This window comes from Panthera onca, chromosome C1 (genome assembly GCF_046562875.1).
Source record: "Panthera onca isolate mPanOnc1 chromosome C1, mPanOnc1 haplotype 2, whole genome shotgun sequence".
Classification (NCBI taxonomy): Eukaryota; Metazoa; Chordata; class Mammalia; order Carnivora; family Felidae; genus Panthera; species Panthera onca.
The window spans coordinates 100,535,653-100,560,198 of NC_138346.1; positions in this window are offsets into that span (position 1 = coordinate 100,535,653).

Below are 24,546 nucleotides of genomic sequence, written 5' to 3' on the forward strand. Positions count from 1 at the left end.
ATATAATGCCACTTGCTTCCAAGCCTTCCAGGGGATGCATCAGAATGATTTTCCTTGGGAGCTTTTGATTTACAAAAGCGTTTTCTTCAGTAAGGTTTTTCTTAATTTGTCTTACTTCATACTGAGACTTGTTATCAAATCTATTGTCTGCAGATACTTGTCATCAAGGAGCCTCTAGGGACCCTGCAGAATAGTTTAATAGCTTCCATTTATTTTTCCGTGAGTTATACTAGACACTTTATATGTTTCTCAGTTAATTCTCACCACGCCCTTGTTAGACATGTATTAACCACCCAATCTGAAGATGAAGATATGTCTCAGAGGTTAAGTCAGCTGCACAAAGTGGACACATCCCCTTAATGTTGGAGCCAGTGTTACCTTTTCATTGTTTCACCTTTTTCCTTCATAAAATTAGATCAGTCACATTTGTGCCTTCACATGAAAGCTGATTTTGAGGAGAAACCTGATAAAACAACCACATGCTCCCTTTGAAAACTAGAAAAAAAAATCACCAAATGTTGCCAAAGCCTGTGTGTGTGTGTGTGTGTGTGTGTGTGTGTGTGTGTGTGTGTGTGTCCACATAGCTAGCAACTTGCCTAAAATTGGCAGACTCAGTCTAGGACATCCTGAGAAATTGACAAACAGTAACCAGGTAATGTAGAAACTAAACATTCCCTTTGTTACCTAAATAATATTGTTGAGAAATCACCACATACACTAAACCACTTTATATGAAATCAGAGCATCCAATTTAAGCTATGCAAGAATCGTTATTTAAAAAATATCTGCGGATTTTGGAATCAAGGACTATTGAAGACTCTCTTCAGAACCAATCCTACAATTTGTGACAGTAAATATAACAGTGCCAAGCTATTCAGCAGAGGACATATCACTCAGTAGAAGAACTAAGAAAATGCTAATTTTCACTAGCTTGCATACACTTGGCATATTCAAAAGTGTCGTCTCGCGCAAGTGGTAAAATTATGTACAGCTCCTTACATTCGATTTATGCCATTGTTTGTGGACAAAACAGTAGTCCTGCCTTCACTAATAGAGATGAAAATTGAGTGTGTATTGTTTTCCGACTGGATAGTACTTAGAAAGCTTTTCACACGAGAAGTTTAGATTATGATTTGTACCCTGTTCTTTGTAAGACTCCTACTTTCTGTTCTGTATATATATGTCAATATATACTCAAGGGACTGTACCCCGAAAAGGGGTATTCAAAATGATTCAAATGAATTGAGTTTGGCTGATTGGATTAGGAAGTAGTGCTTTCATGAAATATTTGAAGTTTGGAAAAGTGATCTTTAATAATTTAACTCTTGTCTTAGTTTACATCCCACCTGGATTTCTTCAATTACTTATATTTCATACAACAGAAAGGTGATGTCTCAGAGTTAACTATTTATGGTCAGGTGAGGTTGGGCTATCAGAGCAGCAGAAGCAGTCCCGAGAAAAAGAAATGTATTGGTTCCCCTTCCCGGAGAGGAAGACATTACTGTCCTTGCTTAAAGAATGTTCCCATAGAGGAGAGAGGCAAGAAACAGTGATATAAAGTGGGAAATTGATAGCAGGTAGAAAATAACAGACTAAGGGTGCCAGTTAAGTATCTAACTCTTGATTTCAGCTCAGGTCATGATCTCACGGTTTGTGAGTTCAAGCCCCATGTTGGGCTCTGCACTGACAGCATGGAGCCTGCTTGGGATTCTATCTGTGTCTGTCTCTCTCTCTCTCTCTGCACTTCCCCTGCTTGCTCTCTCTCTCTCTCTCTCTCTCTCTCTCTACCCCCCCCTCAAAAAATAAATAAACTAAAAAATTTAAAAAAAAGAAAATAACAGACTAATTTAGAGAATTATGTAGACATTTTCAGGAGATTGGCTTGGGCTTGGGGGAGTTATCTGATTATGTGGCACTATACAGGAAAACACACTCCTCTTGTGTGTTTCTCCTTTAACTCTCACACTACTACCATACTTCACTCACATCTGCCACCAGATGTGTGGGTTTTCCACAAACCAAGAAATTCTGGCCACACCAGCTTGGTGTCCTGTAATTCAGTTCAGTTCAATAATTCAATTCAATTCAATTCAATTCAATTCTGACGTTCTATCTGGAGCTGGTGTCAGATCCTACAAGTTAGGGGTTCAGTCCCACAAGATTCCCCCCACTTCTCATTTCACATGTCAATCACAAGTCCCAGGTTGTCATCTGTACTTCTGACCAACCAACTATAAATTAGTCTTCCCACAAACCCCTCCTTGGGTTTGGTAATTTTTTAGAATGGCTCACAAAACTCAGGGAAACACTTACACTTACCAATTTATTATTAAAGGATATGACAGAAAGATACAGATGATCATTCAGATGGAAGAGATATATGAGGTAAGGTATGTGAGAAAGGGCATGGAGCTCCTATGCTCTCTTCAGGCCGTGCCACTCTCCCAGCAACCTGGAAGCTCTCTGAGCTCCACACTATTAGGATTTTTGTGGAGGCTTCATCATATAGACATGATTGATTTTTAACTCCATTTCCATACTGTCTTTCCTTCCTGGAGCATGAGGGGTAAAAAGTTACAAGCTTCTAATCATGGCTTGGTCTTTCTGGTAACTAACCCTTATCTGGAAGCCCACCAAGAGTCACCTCATTAGAACAAAAGGTGCTCCTATCACCCAGAAAATTCCAAAGGATTTAGCAGCTTGGTATCACACACTCCTATCACTCAGGAAATTAACAAAGATCTTAAGAGTTCTGTGTTAGGAACTGGAGTCAAAGACTAGATGTTAGAACAAAAGGTTCCCCTGACACCCATATTTACAAGGTTTCTAGGAGCTCTGTGTCAGAAGCTGGGGGCAAAGATCAATACACATATATACCTATATCACTGGGATCATTAAAAATGCTTATTATCACCACCATTCATAAATAAGATAACAGAGTATAGATAGATTTGCAAATGGGACTAGTAGAATAGTAATGTGAGAAGAGAAGTGGAGGAGTATTAGATCCAATCCACTCATTAAATATACAGTTCATACAAAAATGGCAGAAGTCACTCACTCACCTGCTAATAGGACATTTGTTCCACTAAGGCAGGGGTATCTAAACACAGAAACCACTTGGTAATGTTTTTAAGTGGCATCTTCTAGATTCCTCTCCACACCTATAGTGTTAGAATTTCTATAAAGAGGACTTGAAAACTTTAAAGAGCCTTCCACTTAATGTGGGTATGTGTCTACTTAGAAGCCACCAAACTTAAACAATAAAGGTTCCTACAATCTCATTGTTTCTATACTCTTGCTAAATTAACATTTCTGTTAAAAAAAAAGAAAAATTTCTTTCTCTAATGAGACTTTATAGTCTCATTATTTAGTGATCATAACCACAACAGCCTAATCCTTATTAAGCACCTACCAACACAAACCTTCAGAAAACACTTTACATGTGTTACTTAATTTTATTTTCAAAAGAACCAAAAACCTAGGTACTATTATTAACTGTTTTATTTTACAGAAGATGATATAAAATTTAAGAGATTGAATATTTGCCCAAGGTCAAAACATAAATTTTAGAAACTTAATTTACTGTCTGACATAGCAGACAGGGAGATGCCCCACACCTCCCACCTTAAACCATTCTTCCAAGAAAGATTTGTTTCCCCAAGTGCTGGGGGTGCCGTCAGCACACAGGCTTCAGCTGACAGATTCTTCAGGGCTGAGCTGTGTTGCCCAAGGCATATCCTTCTGGAGCCACCTATACCCAATGACTGACTGATACAAGCATTCAAGGGACTGTCCATTCCCAGAAGTTGGACAAGGCTCCAGACATCCCAATGGGAATGGCCAAGGTGTGGATACCTAATAAATATCATGCATGTTAAATTCTGTCTCAGTATCTGCTCTGGAGATAAAATTCAACACCTGTCAGTCTGACTTCTGGACCCGTTGTTTCAAGCATAATGTTCTTACTCTCTCCACCCTTTTCCTATTTCCCACTGGGCTGTGTTGCAGGCTGTCATAAAATAAACTCTGAGATATAGATTAGTACATAGGAGATTTACTGGAAAGTACTCTCAAGATTAACACATGTCCTCAAGGGGAAACAGGATTAATTAGAAAGAGGAGTGAATCTCAATGCAGTCACAACAAAGAATGCAACTGGGCCCAGGGAACTCTGTAGAGCCCACGTGACTACTCAAACTCACCCTGCCTTGAGGCAAAGGGTCCAGGCCATTACTGCCCTGCTTTATCATCAGTTTCAGGCTGTGCCTGCCTGGAAAGGGAGCATAAGTAGCCCCATTCAGCTGAGGGTAGTTTCCAGGGGAGGAGCCAAGCTGAGAGATGGCAGTCAGGGACAATGCCAGCTGCAGGGAAAATGCAAACTTTAGTCCTGCAAAGGGAGAGGCTCTGGGTGGCTTACCAAAAACATCCTTTATAACCCACCCCACACTCTACTGGATATGCAAGCTTTGCATAATACATTTAAAGAACAACTCTTTCAGGAGTCTGCTGGCCCCTTTCATAGGAAAACTTTTATAAAAGGAAGGTTGGTGGATGAACTATAGGCCCCTCTCGCTGCAATATTTTGTTTACTTGCTTGGTCATTTAGCACTTCATCTGTGATATTCTTTAGTTTATGTTAATATGTGATATACATTCATACCAGATCCCCATAGGTCCAACCAGTTACATGCCTCTTTCTCGAACTTCTTTGACCCTAATTTTTCAAGCTTTCTCCCTACTTCCTTACAGGCCCATGACTAACCAGTAAAGCCATTCACAGCCACCCGTAATCCTGTATGTGTGAGTGTGTGTGTGTGTGTGTGTGTGTGTGTTATGTATATATGTACATAAATAACCACAGAAAGTGGCACAGCATACCAGGTACACAGTCTAAATTCCTTCCAATTCCCCTTTACTGTGTTTCCATAACTTCTCAGTGAGTCTTTTTTCCTTAGGTTTTTTGTTCATTACTTATTTTTGAGAAAGACAGAGAGAGAGGGAGAATCTCAAGCAGGCCTCACACTGTTAGCGTAGAGCCTGGCGCGGGGCTCGAACTCACAAAACCGTGAGATCATGATCTCAGCCAAAATCAAGATTCAGACGCTTAACCGACTGAGCCACCCAGGGGCCCCATAAGTTAGTCTTTAGTGTAGCTATAGTGCGCCTTTGTCTTGCACCCAAAATTCAAGCTGACTCGCTAGTGAAACATGAATCCTGTTTCTCCTTTTCCATCAGCTTGTAAAAGGGATGATCCTTGCAGCCACAGGTGTAAGGTGAAGAAGAGCTGCTGGGGCGAGGGTGGTAGGTGGCAGGAGTGTCTGGGCCTCCAGCTTGTATGGTTTACTTGCGACCTTCTACCCTGCTCATGTTTGATCCCAGATAGATTGTCTTCCTCTTAGGTCATATTCATCCACTCTAACAAAGGTGTCACATTTGTCCTAACAGCTGCAAATGGTGCTACTACTAGGCTGAGTTTTCAGCAATCCTCTGTAATCCTCCATGATGATTTAATGTTTATAGAGGTGATACAAATGGAAATATTGGGAATACTATGCCTGTATCTTTTATGTTATAAAGGCTGATGCCAACTTCTGCCAAAAATAATGCATATAGATAATACATACAGATATACATACATACATATATAATACATAAATATATATAATATTTGCATACATATATTTTTTAATATACTATCTAGGCTGAAGGGCACTCTGGGGGTAGAGTTGGCCTTTTCTACTATAATTGTACTATACTAATTCTTACCGTATCTTTTGTCAGTCATGATTCAAGACAAACAGAACCAGGAAATTTTACACACACACACACACACACACACACGCACACACACACACACACACAGTGTTTGTAGTGTTGTAAATTCCTATGAAGATTCTAAATTTACTGAGTCTCAAAATCCATTTTCATTTCCATGTTTCCTAGAATAGAGAAGGGAAATGGAATGGTTTTAAATAAATAAATAAGTGCATTTCTAATACCAAGTCATATCGTATCATATTTGCATATTGACTTATTTAATTTTTGTTATTTTTTATTTAATCTTCAGGTCTTACAACCTAGCATTTAAAATACCCACCATTATTTGCAGCAATAGGTAATTGTACCAGTGGACTTTGGGATGCTCAGAACACAGCTGATCTGTTAAATCATTTAAGACCTTTTCTTTGAAAGGAGCACTGTAAAGCTTGAGTTAATTATGAGGATGTTGGCAAGAATGACACAGCTTTAAATATTGTAATGAGAGGTAAGCAACAGGGGCTATTTTCCCTGATGATATTATGTGTTATTTGGCATGGGAGGGCATGAAAGAAAAATAGGCTGACATCTTTAAGTGGATTCCTTCATGTGCTTCTGGGAGAGCAACTAGGCTCAAGAGGAAGCTGGAGAGAGCATGCTAGAAGTTTAGTCGGAGACAAAGAATCTAAGAAGCAGAATTGTGCATAGAATAGAACAGCTGATGGAGCGCCCAAGTGACTCAGTTGGTTAAGCGTCTGACTCTTGATTTCCGCTCAGGTCATGATCTTGCAGTTTGTGAGTTTGAGCGCCACATCAGGCTCTGCATTGATGGCACAGACATTAAAAAAATCATTTCAGGTTTCTCTGTGACTCAAATACCCTATAATTCTATGGCCCTTTAAATAAGTTGTATCTATGAATTGTCATACATTACATAGAGTAGCAGTCAAGGGGGCAAATATAAAAATTCCATTTTGAAGAGTAGCCACATCCAAGTGTGATTTTCCATTGAAAAGTGGCATGTGTTTTAACTCAAGGGCAATTAGACTTACAGCTTGACTATATTGATTAAAGAACAACAAACTATATTTCTCTTGTCGTCAGTATTAAGCATCCAAGCCAAGTATTTGTGATTAATTGGGAAACAGCATGTGGGCCCATGTGTCTCCAGGCTCCGCTACACAGACATGATGCAGATTTTCACAGTAAAGCAGACTTTTCTCATCTTGATAACTTCTAAAGCCTAAGTTACTTTATTTTCATACGAAGAAAACATGCTACCGAATTAGCTCTTTTCAAAGCCACGTGTAACAGAATTTTCAGGCTAAACCACTTCACCCAAAAGTATTGAGCAAATTCTGAAAGTCAACCAATAAATAACTTAATGGATTTGGGAACACTAATGTTATGGCGGAAGAATCAAGTACCATCCTTGCTTCCCTGAATTCTCTGCGAGATCCAGAAGCATCCCTGAAAGATGGTTCATTCACCTTCTTTTTAAAAATACCGTATTTCTTTTCCTTCAAGAAGCGATTGAGACAGTGGGGTTCTGATGTACCTATGTTCTGTGTCCACCTTGTGAATCTTAATTTACAATTGTTCAACTACGGGACCTTAGAAATCAGCATTTCCAAGCATACGACACAGGCTGAATGGCCTCCTCTGGCTTGATTCCATGCCACTGATTATTTGGCTCCCCAAAGCAGCATGAAAGAGCCCTAAAATGAGGCTGATACCTCGGAGGGGGGGTGGCATTTGAAGAAATTACCTACAGTAGGAAACACAGTCTAATTGTTATTGTTCTACTGGTCTGGAAGAAAAAAAAACTGATGAAGATTACAACTCAAATATTTTATTCTTAAAAAAAAAAAAACAAAAAACCTTTTTCAAAGTCAGAAATGTCTCTCAACGTAGCCACAGCAGAATGTACCTGGTTGAGCAATGTAAATGTTTCACAGGCTATGATTTCTGTGATGCTGGTCCTCTCCTTCTGCAACTCAGAGTGAGTTATGGGCTTTCCTCTTCAATAATTCCTATCATTCTTTGTGGTCATCTGGTTTTTCATGGAGACGAAACACTTCTGGGGGCTCTTCTCTTGTCTACTCATGTACTACTTGATTTAGTCATCTGTGGCTTTCTGCAGAGGCAGTAATTCAAGTCAGTTATCTTTTTGTCATATAGGCAACAGAGGCCTAGACAAGGGAATTTGAATTATCTGTATATTTTTTAGTATATGTTTTTGGTAGCAGCATATTTGAGTGAAAAGGTCATGGACTTTAGTGTCCAAAACACTTGAAGTTTAAGCCCTAGTTCTGCCTTTTACCATCAGTACAATTTTTTTATGATTTATTTAACTCCTTGAGATTTGTTTAATTTATTCTTTATAAATTATTTTACTCCATGGAAGATGTTAGAAACAGAAACACGAATCCAGTATGGCCCTTGCTTTCAAAAGGTCCATGAGGCAAGGAAAGAAAAAAACAATAGATTATTTTAATATCATAAAATTCTAAGGTATGTGTAGATATTAGGACACCTTAGAGGCACAGAGGATGGGAAGAAGTTTCTCTTAAAAAAAATAAGACACTTTTACATAAAGGCAGTTCTTAATTCATAGAATAATGATTTTCTGTACATATATTTTCTATTAACAATATCTGGATTCAACTCTTCAAGATTATAAGTGTGTTTCTTCCTTCAAAATGCAGGTACAATTCAACCTTCATCATGAACTCTATGTGGCTACTTACTTCTGCATTGCTAACTCCTTTTTATAGAGCCCTTAACACCATGACTGCATTAGCTCACATTTTCTCTCCAATTTCTATGCTATGTTTGAATTTATATTAACTACTAGATCTGTCTTTTCTCCACAATGAAATTAAAAGTTTCTAGAAAGTATAAGTATACATTAACTTCATTTTATCTGCTTCCATTGTAATACATATAATGCACCTAGGAAATATTCAGTAAATAGTGTGTGGATATATCATAATGGGATATCTTTTGTTCCACGTTCCTGTTTATGAGAGGAATATTACAGGCATCCAGGGACTGTTCTTGACTCAATTATTCATTCTCCGGTTTCCTTGAGGGCTGCTTTCACTGGTAATACCAAAGTGAACTTTAAGAAAACTATATATTTCAAACTTACCTGTATCTCAGTTCTTATGTCCACATTAAATAGTAACAAGAATATAAAAGCTCAGACCTTATAAAAATTATATTCTTCCTTACTATAGTATAAAGTGTGTGATTAAGGACTGTCAGAAAAATATTCTGTATACCTCTTAAATTGTAATTATTCTTAGAGAAAGTTAAGTAGTTATAAAATTACTATCACAGTCTTTTCCCTTTGAAAGAATGTGTTAAATGTACAAAACACTGGTGTTTTCCAAAAGTGAGCTAGCATTTCTCTTAAATTCAAAACATGATTATTCCAATATAAGTCCATGATGGATGTATTAACTCTGAAGATGTCTTTCTTTCTTTTTTTTTTTTCCTTTTCATGACCTGTTCATAGAAGTGAATGTATTAGAAGTGTTTCTGTGGAAATTAGTTTTGAGTGTAAGCCATTCAGTACATTAAGCCTAAGTCTTTTGTTTTTGGTTTTGGTTTTTTTTTTTGTTTTTTGTTTGTTGTTTTTTTAAGACAGAATCACAGTGTGCTAACATAGGTGAAACTGGAAGTAGGTAGGACTTGAGTTTCTTATTTGCTGAATGGGTATGAATCTCAGCTATCCATGTAGGATTCATTTGAACAAAATTCCTTGGGCATGATGGGTAAAGGCCTAACATTGTTGAGTACTTGCCATTTGTTAGAAACTGCCAGATTGTTTATATTCATTTTCTGTCTTAACTCTTAGAATTCTATCAGATGAAGGTCTTATCTCTAGCCTGCCACTCCAGTTATCTCTTGCTGAGTAAGGAGCCATCATCCAGATTTAGTGTCAGAAACTAAGCTGGATGATGCTCTCTCATTCTGGGGACCAGGAATTTGGACAGTAGAGGTAACTTGCTTCTCTTTCTGAGCCTCAGCTGGGAAGACTCCAATGCTGGGGGGCTGGAATCATCTGGATGCCTCCTCGCTCAAATGTCTGCACAGGTGGATACAGTTTACTCAATGTCCGGGCTTAGCTGAGTCTGCCAACCAAAGTGCCCACTTGTGGCAACTCCATGGAGCTTGGGTCTCTTATATCATGGAGAATAAGGCAGGAGCTGTATAGAATCTACCCCACACCAAACCCCCCAAAACTGTGGAGCAACTCTTATTCCAGCACAATTCATCCAAGGCTTACTTTTTCATTTGTCTTGCTATCGTCTTAAGTAAGTAGTAGTATCCTACTATGATATCCTTAGAGTAGATCAGGAGACGTTGCACTCCATGTATGCTTATGTATTTTGATGTGTTTACATTAAAAAAAAAACAAAAACAAAAACTCTAACATTATGTAACATAAAGGAAAAGAATCTTTTTCTCTGAATATTTTGAGAAGTATTTTCCATGATGAGAAAGCTGTCCTCATAAATACAAGAAATCAACAGATATTTTCCTTGAACTTAGACCTTAAAAAAATCCAACTAAATTATTTAATATCTCCTTTGAAATAACAAAGTTGGTTTGAGTCTTCAAAACTAAGAGAGAAGAAAGGTATCAAGATCAGTTAGATGAACCTCTATTATCTTTTTAAAAGGAGGAAAGAGAGTGATTCCAGTGAAAAAGGTAGCTCTAAGGGCCTGTTTCTCAATAGAAACATTGAAAAAAAAACAAACAAGACTGTCAGAATCAACCCGGTCAGAACTCTGGAAGTTTAAAGCGTTCATGTAAACACTGAACTCAGAAGAAAGCATTTTGAATATGGCTGGAAAACTCCATAGCATTCTTATTTACCCTTGTTCTATCCCTGCCCCCTGCACAGTGGTGATCTTAAAGATTCTGTACATATTCCGACATTGGCACACTGTCCCTGGTTCCAGATGGAGAAGAGCACACTTATTCACAAAGAACCGTGTTTGTCTCTTCTAATTTGTCTGATACCCACCTTAGGTATTGACACAAGGTGCCTGTCTTTGTTTCACCTACAAAAGAACACAGAGCAAAAAAGTGGTGGTTGGCATTCCTGAAAACTGTAGAAAGGCAAATAAACAACCCATAGTGTGGGCCTTTCCACTTCCGCTGAAGGGATTAACCTTGCATTGCTTGAGGAAATGGTAATGGTTCCCCTGAAACAGTTGCCATGCAAGACAATATTGATCTCAGGACCTGTCACCATCCCCCCATTTTGCTTCTAGACCTGAAACTAGACTCATATCCCAGCAGATTTCTAAAGGTGAGGTATAGTGTGTCACCCATGATGTGGTGTGTTAACATTCCTAAAGAACTATTTAAACTTTCTAATTTATATAGACAGAACTCTGGGGAACATGGATAGGAATGGAAAATAAGTGTGGGAAAATGGTGAAAGGAACTTAAATTTAGATCAAGCAGAATTTATTGACCATGAGCTCACTAAGCAGAGACTCTGCAATTAAGGTTGCGGATCAGAGGGACACCTGAGTGGCTCAGTCAGTTAAGCTTCTGACTTAGGCTCAGGTCATGATCTCACAGTTTGTGAGTTTTAGCCCCGCTTTGGGCTCTGTGCTGACAGCTCCGAGCCTGGAGCCTGCTTCGGATTCTGTGTCTCCCTCTCTCTCCTCCCCTCCCCCGTTCACGTTCTGTCTCTCTCTCAAAAATAAATAAACATAAAGGAAAAAAAAAAAAAGGTTGCAGCTCAGAGCATTAGAAAGGGTTCTAATAGTTTGTTTTGTTTGTTGGCTGAAGCATATGCCAAAAGGTGGTTCATGTGAGTGATCTGGTGATGCCAGACAGGCTTTGGTTTAATGTAAAAGGATTAAAAGCCTCAGGGAGATTGGCATATTAGAGTGATTTGTCTTTTAAGACCTACCCACCCACACAGGGAAAGTCCAGAAGACATGCCTTACACCAACAATGTGAGAAATAAATATGTAAGAGGAGCCCCAGGATCCTTAAAGAGCTCTATGATCACTTTTCTTTACAGACCAAACTTCACAGTGGGAACTGCAGTTGCTGAATTGGGAAGTCTAAATGCAGTGGGAGAAGTGGATCTTGGGATGGCAGGGGCCAGGTGTTGGCACACAACCACCAAAGGCAAGGTGAGTGTGGTTACAGAAATGAACAGCAGAATCAAAGCAGCAGTCAAAATATTCTAGCTCAGGCAAACCTGTGACATTGGCTAGCTGATGATGGAATTCCTAGAAGTGGAGTAGATGGAAAGCCTACAGAATTCTTATTTAATATGTAGAAGCAGAAAAAATCTAGGTCAAGTGAACAAAAGTCTAGCCTAAACTATAAAAACAGAGAGTCATGGCCCTTTGATCAATCCCAAGACTTGAGCCAATTTATGGACCCAGAGTCCCTTGAATAAAGAAGCCAAGGAAGGACTCTGGGACACTACCAAAATTTTATTAGTATTTCTCTCAGCCTTCCCCAAAGGAATCTATTGCCTTTTACCAGGGTAACTATGCATTGAAGGAAAGGACGCAACCTGACCTGTCAGGGACTACTGGACACTGGCTTTGAATTGATGTAATTCCAGGAGACACAAAACATCACTTTGGGCGATTGTTCAAGAGTAGGGGTTTATGGAAGTCAGGTGATCAATGGTGTTTTAGCTTGGTTTATCTCACAGTGGGTCCAGTGAGTCCCCAAACCCATCCTGTGGTTATTTCCCCAGTTCCAGAATACATCATTGGTATAGACATATTTAGTAATGATCAGAATCTTCACATTGCTTTACTGATCTGAGGAGTGAGAGCTTTTTACTAAGACCAACTGGAAGCCATTAGAACTGTGTTTACCTAATAAAATAGTAAATGAAAAGTAATATTGCATCCCTGGAGGAATTGCAGGGATTAGTACCACTGTCAAAGACAAAAGATGCAGAGCTGGTGATTCCCACCACTCTTCCTTTCAACTCTCCTATTTGGCCTGTGCAGAAGTCAGATGGATTTTGGAAAATGACAGTGGATTATCGTAAATTTAGCCAGGTGGTGACTCCAGCTGCAGCTGCTGCACCAGATGTGGTTTCATTGCTTGAGTAAATTAACACATCCCCTGGTACCTAGTATAGAGCTATTAATCTGGCAAATGCCTTTTGCTCCATACTTGTCCACAGGCCCACCAGAAGCATTTTGCTTTCAGCTGGCAAAGCCAACAACATACCTTCATTGTCCTACTATGGGAATATGTCAACTCTCCAACCCTCTGCCATAATTTAGTGTGCAGGGATGTTGATACTCCTTTTCCTTCCGTAACATACCACACTGATCCATGACATTGATGATATTATGTGGATTGGACCTGACGAGTAAGAAATGGCAAAGTGCTATAGACTTATTGGTAAGACATTTGCATGTTGAAGGGTGGGAAATAAATCCTATTAAATTTGGAGGGCCTTCTAACTCAGTGAAATTTCTTAGGGAAAAATGGTGTGGGAAATGCCAAGATATCTTTTCTAAAGGCAGGCATAAATCGTTGTATCTGACCTTTCCCACAACCAAGAAAAAAGCATAACACCTAGAAAGCCTCTGGACTTTGGAGGTAATATATTCCTCATTGGTGTGTTACTCTAATCCATTTATTGAGTGACTCCAAAAACACTGATAATTTTGAGTGAGATCCAGAATGAAAGGCTCTATAATATTTCCAGAGTGCTTTTTAAGCTGTGCTGCACTTGGGCCATGTGATCCACCAGATTCAATGCCCCTGAAGTATCAGTGACAGGTAGGGATGCTGTTTGGAGCCTTTGTCAGGATGCTATAGGTGTTTTGCAGCACAGGCCTTTAGAATTTTGGAGCAAGACCGTGTCATCTTCCACAGATAAGTATTTACCTTTTGAGAAACAGCTCTTGACCTGCTACTGGGCCTTCATAAAGACTAAAGGCTTAATGATGAACCACCATGTTACCCAGCAATCCGAAGCATGCATCGTGAACTGGGTGTTATCTGACACACCAAGCCATAGAGTTGGGTGGGCACAAAACACTGTATCATCAAATAACGGTTGTATATATGCGATTAGGCTTGAGCAGCCCTTGAAAGCACAAGTTAAAGGGAGAAATGACCCAAATGTCCATGATCTCCACTCCTGCCAACCTGCCTTCTCTCTCCTAGCCCATACCTAAGGTCTCATGGGGAGTGTCCTAAGATCAGTTGATAGAAGAAGAGAAAACTTGGGCCTGGTTGACAGATGGTTCTGCATGATATACAGACACCACCTGAAACTAGATAGCTATAGCACTACAGCCCCTCTCTGGGACACCCTTGAAGGACGGTGGTGAACGGAAATCCTTTCTGTAAGCAGAACTTTGGGCAGTATACCTGGTTGTTCACTTTTCTTGAAGGGAAAAAGGATCCAACTTGAAATTATATACTGATGCATGAGTTGTGACCAATAGTTTGATCAATCATCAGGGATTTTGGAGGGACATAATTAGAAAATTAGCAACACAAAAACCTGGGGAAGAGACAAGTGGATAGACATCTCTAAATGTGAAAAAATCCTAAAGATATTTGTGTCTCATGGGAATACTCACCAAAGGGTAACCTTAGCTCTGTAGATACAAGTCAGCCTCTTTCCCTAGCCAACCCTGTCATCACCCAATGATCTCATGAACAAAGTAGCCATGGTGGTAAGGATGGAGATTATGGGTGGGCTCAACAATATGGACTTCCACTCACCAATGCCAAACTTGGCTATGGGCACTGCTACATGCTCACTCTGCCACCAACAGAAACCAGGGCTGAGCCATTGATGTGGTACTATTCCCTGTGGTGATGAGCCAGGCACCTGGGGGCAGATTGATTTCATTGAATCATTTCCACCATGAAAGGGAAATCATTTTCTTCTTACTGGACTAGACACTTACTCTGGGTAGGTACTTGCCTCCCATACACTCATTGCTTCCACCAAAGCTACCATTCATGAACTTACAGTATGTATTATCTACCACTCTGATATTCCACACAGCATTGCTGCAGATTAAGGAACTCACTTCACTGCAAAGGAAGTGCAGCATTGGGCTCCTGCTTATGGAATTCACTGGTCTTATTGTGTTCCCTACTGTCCTCAAGCAACCGGCTTGATAGGATAATGAAATGACCCTTTGAAGCTTATTAGTTATAGTGCCAGATAAGTGGTAATGTTTGGCAGGTCTGGTATAAGATTTTCCAGAAAGCCAAATATGACCTAAATCAGCCCAATTATACCCCTCAGTTATAGAAATAAGAACTATAATTATTGTATTTCCTAACTTTTTTGTGAATATGTTTGTGTATATATGTGTATGTGTGTATGTTTATATATATGTAAATTTTACATCATAGAATTTAAGTTATGGGATACCAAGAAAAGTAAACACACTCAAGGACTTTACTTCCTCTTGTGAAGTAAGATGATCATTTTTAGAAATAAAAATAAAAAATAATATAACAAAAAAATAATAATAAATAAAAGCTGTGTTGTCTAGTTAACAACAGGTTTACACCCCCCTCCCCCAACAGTGGGGTCCCAAACCCTTAGACACTTCACTTCCTGGTTCTTCCCCTCTCCATTTCACTGACTTATTTTTGGCTGGCTTTGCCTCAGAGAGTGTACATTTGTTCCAATCAGACTACTTTTTTTTTCTTAATATTTATCTATTTGGGGGGAGAGCACAAGCGGGAGAGGGAGAGATGGAAGCGAGCTCTGTGCTGACAGCAGCAAGCCCGATGTGGGGCTTAAACTCACAAACTGTGAGATCATGACCTGAGCTAAAGTCAGATGCTCAACCAACTGAGCCACCCAGGTGCCCCCAGCAATCAAACTACTTTTTGGCTTATCTTAGCATAGGTGACTTCAGGGTAAGGCTGTAACCTTTGTAGCACTCAGCCAATGAGGAATCAGGGGAGGGACTTGGGCGCTAGGAGATAAATGACCTGCTGTAACCTTCCCAAGTGTGCCTGTCCACCAGACATCCTCTCTTCCAAGAACTTTGGTTAAAGCCTCACTTCACTGTGCTCTGAGTCTCTGCATCCCTCCTCTGATTAGTTCAGTGGGCTTATTTCTCACATGGGGAAAGGGTTTGTGCATTTTTGTTGGATACAGGATAGTTTCATCAAGTTAAGCAGCATTATGACCCTGTTTTTGTCTTCATTTGGAGATTAGGTATACTTTAAGGAGATGCATATGAGTACCAAGTTGTTAAAGGGTATACTTGTGATAGTTAATTTCTTGTGTTAACTTGACTGGCCATGGAGTACCCAAATTAAACGTTATTTCTGGGTGTGCCTGTGAAGGTGTTTCCAGATGAGATTAACATTTGAATCAGTGGATTCTGTAAGGTAGGTAGCCCTCTTTTATGTGGGTGAAAACCATTCAGTCCACAAAAGGTGGAGGACGGACAAATTCTTTCCTTTCTTCCTGCCTCACTATTAAGCAGGGACATCTCATTTCATCTTCTCTTGCCCTCAAACTTGGACTGAATTAAACCATCTGCTTTCCTGGGTCTCCAGTTTCCAGACAATAAACTGTAGAATGTCTCAGCTTCCATCATTGTGTAAGCCAATTCCTCATAATTCTCTCTATCTCTGTCTGTCAAATCATATCTATACATATACATATACCTATACCTACACCTACACCTGTACCTACACCTATAACTATTCTATACCTGTACCTATACATATGCCTATACCTATATCTACATCTACATCTGTGTATATCTATATCTACCTATTATCTATCTATCTATCTATCTATCATCTATCTATCTGTTACATATCTCCTGTTGGTTCTGCTTCTCTAGAGAACTCTAATACTTTACTATTAATCATTTTCAACCTAAAATAATTATCACAATCTTTACAGTCTAATGCAGAGAATATTTAAATTATATGAACAACATTATACAAGTTACTGGAGACATTTGAACCTTGATATAGGTCCTCAAAGATAATTGATGTTCTCTCTAAAGTGTCATTATTCATAGATATTTTAAGTCTAAAGAGATCATCAAAAGTAATTTAGAAAGCCAATGAAATTATGATATATAGCAGTAGTCTGTATTCCAATTGTAGAAGGAAAAGAAAATAAATTAATCTACAGATGACATTATTCTAGTAATAAGAAATGTAAAGAGACTAATCTTCTAATGATATGAGGTAAAAGTATTTCCACATTCAACTGAGAAGCTGAAGGGCAAATAACTCCATTTGTGGAATTTGATGAGCCCTAAAATGTCAATAATTTCCCTTCATCTTTGAAGAGGGCTATGAAAATCCCAACAGAAGTCTAGTTTCCATTTGGTCCTCTTGTCAATAAGATTAACTGAGGTCTTTAGGTGGTTCTTGTGAGTTCTACTAAGGAGTCTGTGAGTGAATTTTTATAGTCTTTTTGAATAACACTTCTGCTTGCCTAGTTCTGAAGCAAACATTAAAAGGCAACAAACACAACACTGCTAGTGCAACACAGTAGAGTTTTCCAAGACATCACAATCCACTCCTTGAGCCTAGAGTGTTTAACTGATAGAGGGCTATGTTGCTTTTCATTTGCAAAAGTTTTCCACCAGTTCGGGAGATATCCATGAGTAGTTGAAATCTCAGAGACTTCTGTGCCCACTTGGGTCTTTCATGATCCTCCACTTTCCACACAGTGTCTCCAAAATCTAATTACCAAGGCCTGTATTGTGTCCTGCTGAGTCTATCTCCACTTAACGCATTATTGAAAATCATTGAAAAATGGCAAGAAGCAAATGACAAATCCAAACTTCAATTTGGCCAGCCACTGGGAATTTTGCTTTCTGAATCTAAATTCCTTATTTAAAAAAATTTAAGTGTCAATTCACTATCTTTAAGTTTTTCAAACTACTTTGGCTAAAACCAATGATTCATTCATTCCAAAAAGAAGTATGAATATGTATATTCTTACAAATTACAAAATTCTGTTTTTAGTCTCTTCTTTTCTGGCATTAATCTTTCTTTCTTGAATGAATTTAAGCACATAAAAAGTCATCATTAAAAATATGTGTACATACATATGTGTGTATATATATATATATATATATATACACACATATATATATATATATACACACACATATATATATATATATACACACATATATACACACATATATATATACACACATATATATACACACATATATATATATATATATACACACATGTGTGGGGTGTGTCCAAGAACAGCCCCCATGTCTATTTTCAGTTTAATTCCACTATCAGGAGCAACTGATTACATATAGTACAATATATTGCAATTGAACATTTAAATATGTTTAGGAAACTGATGGCATCACAGGAAAAGGGTAAATCAAGATCTGCATATCATACTTTTTTTAACTTCTTTTCTACAGTCCCATGTAAAATATGTCTTTTTCTCCTACAGTTCCTTTTTAAATACCTTTTAATTATGCTTTTCAGTAGGTGTACAGATTTACCCATTTGCTGCCTAAGCATGGCCGCTGATGAGAGGACCTTATCTCTGGCCTAACATTGAACAGTGTGCGTGTGTGTGTGTGTGTGTGTGTGTGTGTGTGTGTGTATATCACTTTGATTTTGATCACCTGGACCCCCTTGTATCCATTAACAGGGAATTTGGGTGGCTGAAAAATATTTAATACAGTATTTAGAAATTGTATATCTTTAGAACACTTATAAAGGTGTCATGGGAAAAAATGAAGTTTTTTGAAGAGAATCTTACGTTTTGTTTCATTTTCCCTATTCAAAACAGAGCAAAGGGAAACGTGAAAAATATTTAGCTCATCTGATATCAGCCTTACCTGATTTCATGATGTCTCTTATTTCATGTACATTAATCTGCAGCATTCTCTGATTTCCCAAAATAGAAGTCATATTATGAAATTAAAAACCTTCCATCATGTTATTATGTCTATTTATCAATGTAGATGCTGAAATCATTGCTTTTTAAGTGAGACAGAATCCCACTGCACCAGACAAATCACCCTGGCTGGTCATTACCACATCATTCAGATTTCTCAGAACAAAACACAGTGCAGAGATGGCTGGTGTGGAGTCTGCTCTGCTGTGGTAATGAATTAACCCAACTCATGAGTATATTTACACATATACACCAGCACAAGAGATTATGGATGGTAAATGAGAAAAAAAATGAAATGAATTAAGGAAATTGGGTTGTGATCTCCAAGGGTCCTTCAATACCTGGGCTATGATTCTAAGATTCTTGCCTAAAAAAATCTGGTTGAATTTAATTAACCAAATGTATTTGTTCTATTCAAATTGGTAGATACTGCAGATGTGAATCCTGGACTGGAGAATGGATAAAGTTTATTGTGTGCATGAGCTTTCTTTCCAGACAGACAATGAAAGGAGTCAGTCATTAAAAGCTGTTTGGAAATGGAAGTTAAGGGAATATGACAGGCTAACTATTCTGTCTAAATCATAGTGTTCTGGTGTATTATTAATCTAAGACTTTTCCACTTTCTGTTGTATGACTCTGTTAGCCCAAACCAAACAAATAGAGAATCCTTCTAATGTTTTCAGTCATGAAAAGTTTTTGTTTTTTTTTTTTTTTTTAATGTTTATTTAGTTTTGAGAGATAGAGTGAGTGCAAGTGGGGGAGGAGCAAAGAGAGAGGGAGACAGAGGATCTGAGCTGACAGCAAAGAGCCCAATGCGGGGCTCAGACTCACGAATCTGTGACATCAAGACGTGGGCCGATGTCAATGCTTAACTGACTGAGCCACCCAGGCACCCCAGTCATGATACGTTTTAAAAGGAACATCAGTAGTATACAGATAAATACTCCTTATACATCCAATATTTAAAGGTAAAACAATATTAATAATATCTATTTTATGTATAACATCTCTCATTAGTTTTGCCTGATATTTTTAATGACTTTTTAAAATTTGTCTAATGTTTATTTATTTTTGAGAGAGAGACAGAGAGAGAGCAAGCAGGGGAGGGTCAGAGAGAGAGGGAGACACAGAATTCGAAGCAAGCTCTAGGCTTTGAGCTGTCAGCATGAACTGTGAGATCATGATCTGAGCCAAAGTCAGACCCTTAACAGATTAAGCCACCCACGTGCCCCTTTTTAAAATTTTTTTATTTAGGGGCGCCTGGGTGGTTTGATCAGTTAAGCATCCGACTTCGGTTCAGGTCATGATCTCACGGTCCGTGAGTTCAAGCCCTGTGTCGGGCTCTGTGCTGATGGCTCAGAGCCTGGAGCCTGTTTCAGATTCTGTGTCTCCCTCTCTCTCTGCCCCTCCCCTGTTCATGCTCTGTCTCTCTCTGTCTCAAAAATAAATAAACGTTAAAATTTTTTTTTTAATTTTTTTATTTAATTTTATTTTCTAAATGTCTTTAAATCCTTAAATTCTGCTTTCATTGCCCCTCCCACTCCCAAACAATATATTTGTAGAAGAAACCAGGTAACTTATCTTGTATAGTTTCCTCCAATCTGGGTATATTAATTTCTACTAAAAACTCAACCAAAATTCTATTGAGATAATGCTATGCATTTAGCATGTATATTCCAGTTGATATTTTCCCAGAGTTCCTTTATAGACTCTGAGTCGATGTGTTTGGCCCTTGCATCACAGGTAAAATCTTAAATAGGAATGCAAAGGGACTGTATGAGATACAGGGCTATAAAAGCCAGCTCAGACTAGTCATATGTTCACCCTACGTTGCTTGAGGTCCAGAAAATAAGTGAGTCGTGATCAAGGTGAAAGCCAGGGAATTGTTACCAAACTTCAATGCCAATAAGGAGAACAGATTATTTTCAAGGGAAATTAATACTACATCTTAAAATAATGGAAGATCCAGGGACAATAGGATATAGATAAAGAAAAGATTTGAACAAATAAATGAGAAGAGGCTATACTCAGTACTAATGGGTTGGAAACTTACATTTAATACCTTCTCCAAGGCCAGGTTTATATAAATCATAATGGACTGGGGCTGTCCTGGGTTGTAATAGAAACCCAAATATTACTTTCTTCATCTTATAGAGAAAGAATTAAGCATAGATTGATTTCCTATTTCAACAATACTTTAATTTCAGTATAGTGTTTTCAAATGATCTCAGTGGTTTTTATTCTAACATTCCATGTTGCCTAGGCTAAGAAAAATATTAATTTCAGCAAACATATTTGTCATTCCCCAATAAAAAATGTGATACCCACAAAATCAACAATAAGGACAATTTTTTTAAAGTTCCTGATTTTTCAGGCCAACCAAGTTTAGAATCCCCTGCTTATATCACACCAAACCTCATAGTTCTTTTTTCTTTTATTTTGTTTATTGACAATGTCAATAACAGACCCCTGAAGTAACAAGATATACTGGAAAGTTTTCTCATTTTGGAGTCAACCTTGTTTAGTGACCTTGGGTAACTTAGTTTCAAAGGTCTTCCTTTCATCCTCTTTAAAATGGAAATAAAAATACCCACTTTAAAGGTAAATATTAAATAAAAGAATGTAAGTAAAGACACTGCATGGTAGTAGGTACTCAATAGATGCTAGCTCCCTTTCTTTTAATCGATGATGGATTGTCTTCAGAAAAGAAAGATACACTGGTGACTGTATTAAATACAAGCATAATGTTATCATAAATTATTTGTAAAATGAAAGGAGGAATGAGTAGATTTTTTTTTAATTTATTTATTTATTTTGGGGCAGAGAGAGAGGAGAGGGATGGACAGAGAGGGAATGGGGGAGAGAGAGAATCCCAAGCAGACTCTGCATTGTCAGTACAGAGCCTGATGTGGAGTTCAAATTCACAAATCATGAGATCATGACCTGAGCTGAAATCAGGAGTTGGACACTTCACCAACTAAGCCACCCAAGTGCCCCATTTCAATTTATTTTTTAATATTCTTTGCCTTTGAGTTTATTAATTCATGTATTTGTATTTAGGGCAAATAAATGTACTCTAGGGAATCAAGAGATGTTTCTTTTCCTCAGTTGCAAATAGTCTTTAAAAGGGAACCTTCCAAAGCATTTGCACACTTCGCGGATTCTAAAATTTGCTGATGTAAATATGAAAGAATACATGTAATAAAAATGGCCTGTTGATCAAAGGTATTAGAAATGCTCCCAATGGTAAAAAGACCCGTGAGAAGCATGTTTAACAAGAAATGAGTAAAGAAAACATCTTTCATGATCCTCTTTTCTTGTTCTTTCCAGTCTCGGTTGGGACATTAATCACCCAGACAATAGACACAAAGTCAACAGCTGGCCTGATGTGTGAACTCTGGGAGTTTTCTTACTCGGTGTTGGCTTGCTGCAACAGCCTGGTGAAATTCAGGATGGCTACAGTGACGGGGAGGTGCAAAATGTGTCTCCATTTGTCTGACCCTCTAGGGAACGATTTCTTTGGAACCTGGAACAAACCGAGCTTTTCTGTTATCCAAGTGGCATTTGTGTTATCAAACTAAGCTCAGCATAGGTGTGGCTTGCCAAGGAAAACCTCCCTGCTTTGAATTCTGGACTTCTCCTTTACACTTACCTCTCACATCTGGTAGCAGATTGGAAGTTTTCCAACCCCTACAACTTTCGCTTTTTCTGGAAAAGGGGACTATTAACCACCTAATTCAAACTAATATTATCGCATTTTATAAAATTAATGAGATGCTGTAATTGCCGACATTGTTTACCTGCTACTTTGGGAGTATATTTCAAAGGCATATGAATTAGCCATCGCCAGATTTATAATTAGCGTGTGACAACTTTAATTCCAATGGCGTGTTTAATCAACAGCAACAGATGGAAATGTGCCTGGTTGTAGGTCATCCCCTTCACAGCTCCTGAGAGTGGGTTTATCCCACTCTCTCTGAGTTATAAGCTGTTTAGCATAGTAAGTGCTAAATTACTGGTAATATTCTCTTTCTTTTTTGGACTATCAGAGTTTCAACACATGAAAATAATTCTAATCACCGATATATGATGAATACTTACAACATACTAACTGCTATTTTTGTTTTAACTTAATGAAGCCTTCAAACAACCTCTCAAATTAGGTAATTTTAATATTCCCATTTTATAGGTGAGGGAATTGAGCCTAGAAAAACAAAGTGACTTGTCAGTGCTGCACAGCTTGTAAGCAGTAGGGCCCAAAGTTGGATTCAAGCTCTTTGGCTCCCAGCATCCCTGCCATAATAACAGCCCTCCGGGGTTCTGCAGTAGGAGGCTGTTTATTGTAGCAGTTTGGGATTCTGCTAACAAAACTGTGTTATTTTGTAAATCCTAAGATTACAGAATCATTCTTCTAACTTTCCTCCTCACCAGGACCAGTGCTATACACAGGAGACAGAAACTGTCTGCCTAATTCTTTATTCCATAAACATGTTAACTCAGAGTCCATCAGTATGCATTTTGGACTCGCCATTATTCATCTCGGACATCAGCTCCAGGCAACTTTTGGGGAACCCTCTCAACAATGTTCTTTCTACTTGCCACAGGCTCACTGGATGCCCCGTTACCAAGGCTCCCGTATATCCAGCACCTTTTGACTTACCCCCAGAAGCCTCCCCCATCTAGGATTTTGCCTCTGCAGGAGAAAAGTAATACAGTAGGCTCAGATCCCCATGTTTAAAGCTTCCAGACATAAGCTATCAAATGCACAGGGGAGGGATGCCAATGGTTAGGAGTTTGGGGTACTTTGGTCTCACCCTACCAAAGCACAAATTCTCCTCCTCTCTACCTCAATGGACAGTATAAAATAAACAAGTCTAGACTAGAACCAGTGATTTCCCAAACTCCCTTAAGCATTGAGATTATTTTAGGAGCTTAAACAACAGCTTTAGCAGGTGTGTCCAAACCCCTGTCAACTATTCAAAGTCTCTGGAAGTGGGGCCTTGCACCTCTGCCCTTGTGAAAACCTCGCCCATGGAATTGTCTGCGGTTCATATGTAGAACTGCAGACTTGCAAATGCTGAGCTTCTTTAATGTTTTCCAGAAGCAAAAAGGGGTGTGTTTATATTAAGTCCTAAAACTCATGGGTAAATTGCCTGTAACAGTCCTTTCTTAGGCACAGAAAGTATAATGGGAAAAGGTTCTGGCCCCTACAAGAGTGTCGAGGTGTTTTGTGCCCTCTAATTTGGAGTGTGTTATTGTTGGAGAAATGACAGCTGTGATGTGATCAGAACAGATACTACTTTCATTTCTTTGTAATTAACCCCAGCAAAGACCTTTATTTGTTTTGGAAATATAAGTGTCTAGTTGCCAAATATGGTTTAATAGCCTTAGAATTAGAAAAGAGTAAATTATGTTTTTTTGCCCTCTTTTGTTCCTCAATGATTCTTGGCTTTTTCTCCTTCACTTGGTTAACAAAGAGCAATTCTAAGAGGCTCAGGTCCATTTCCTGATCTTTACATCCCCGGTGACATTCTTTACCACACAGGTGCACATGAACATACACACACACACACACACACACACGCATACACACATTATGTCAATGTTAGCATAGAAGGCTTTACAAATAGGGAAACATGCCTTTTCTTTCAGACGGCCTTATTCACTTGCTGACACATACATAAATACTAGTCTTGTAATTTAGACTTAAATAATTTCATTGATTCACTGACAACTGCATATATGTGAGTAATACAACCGAGATGTAATTTTTAATACACCACACAATCTCCCTGGATTTGAATGATGAAACTATTCTTTATACTACTTGGCCTACAGACTAAAGCCGACTACAAGCTAAGATTATA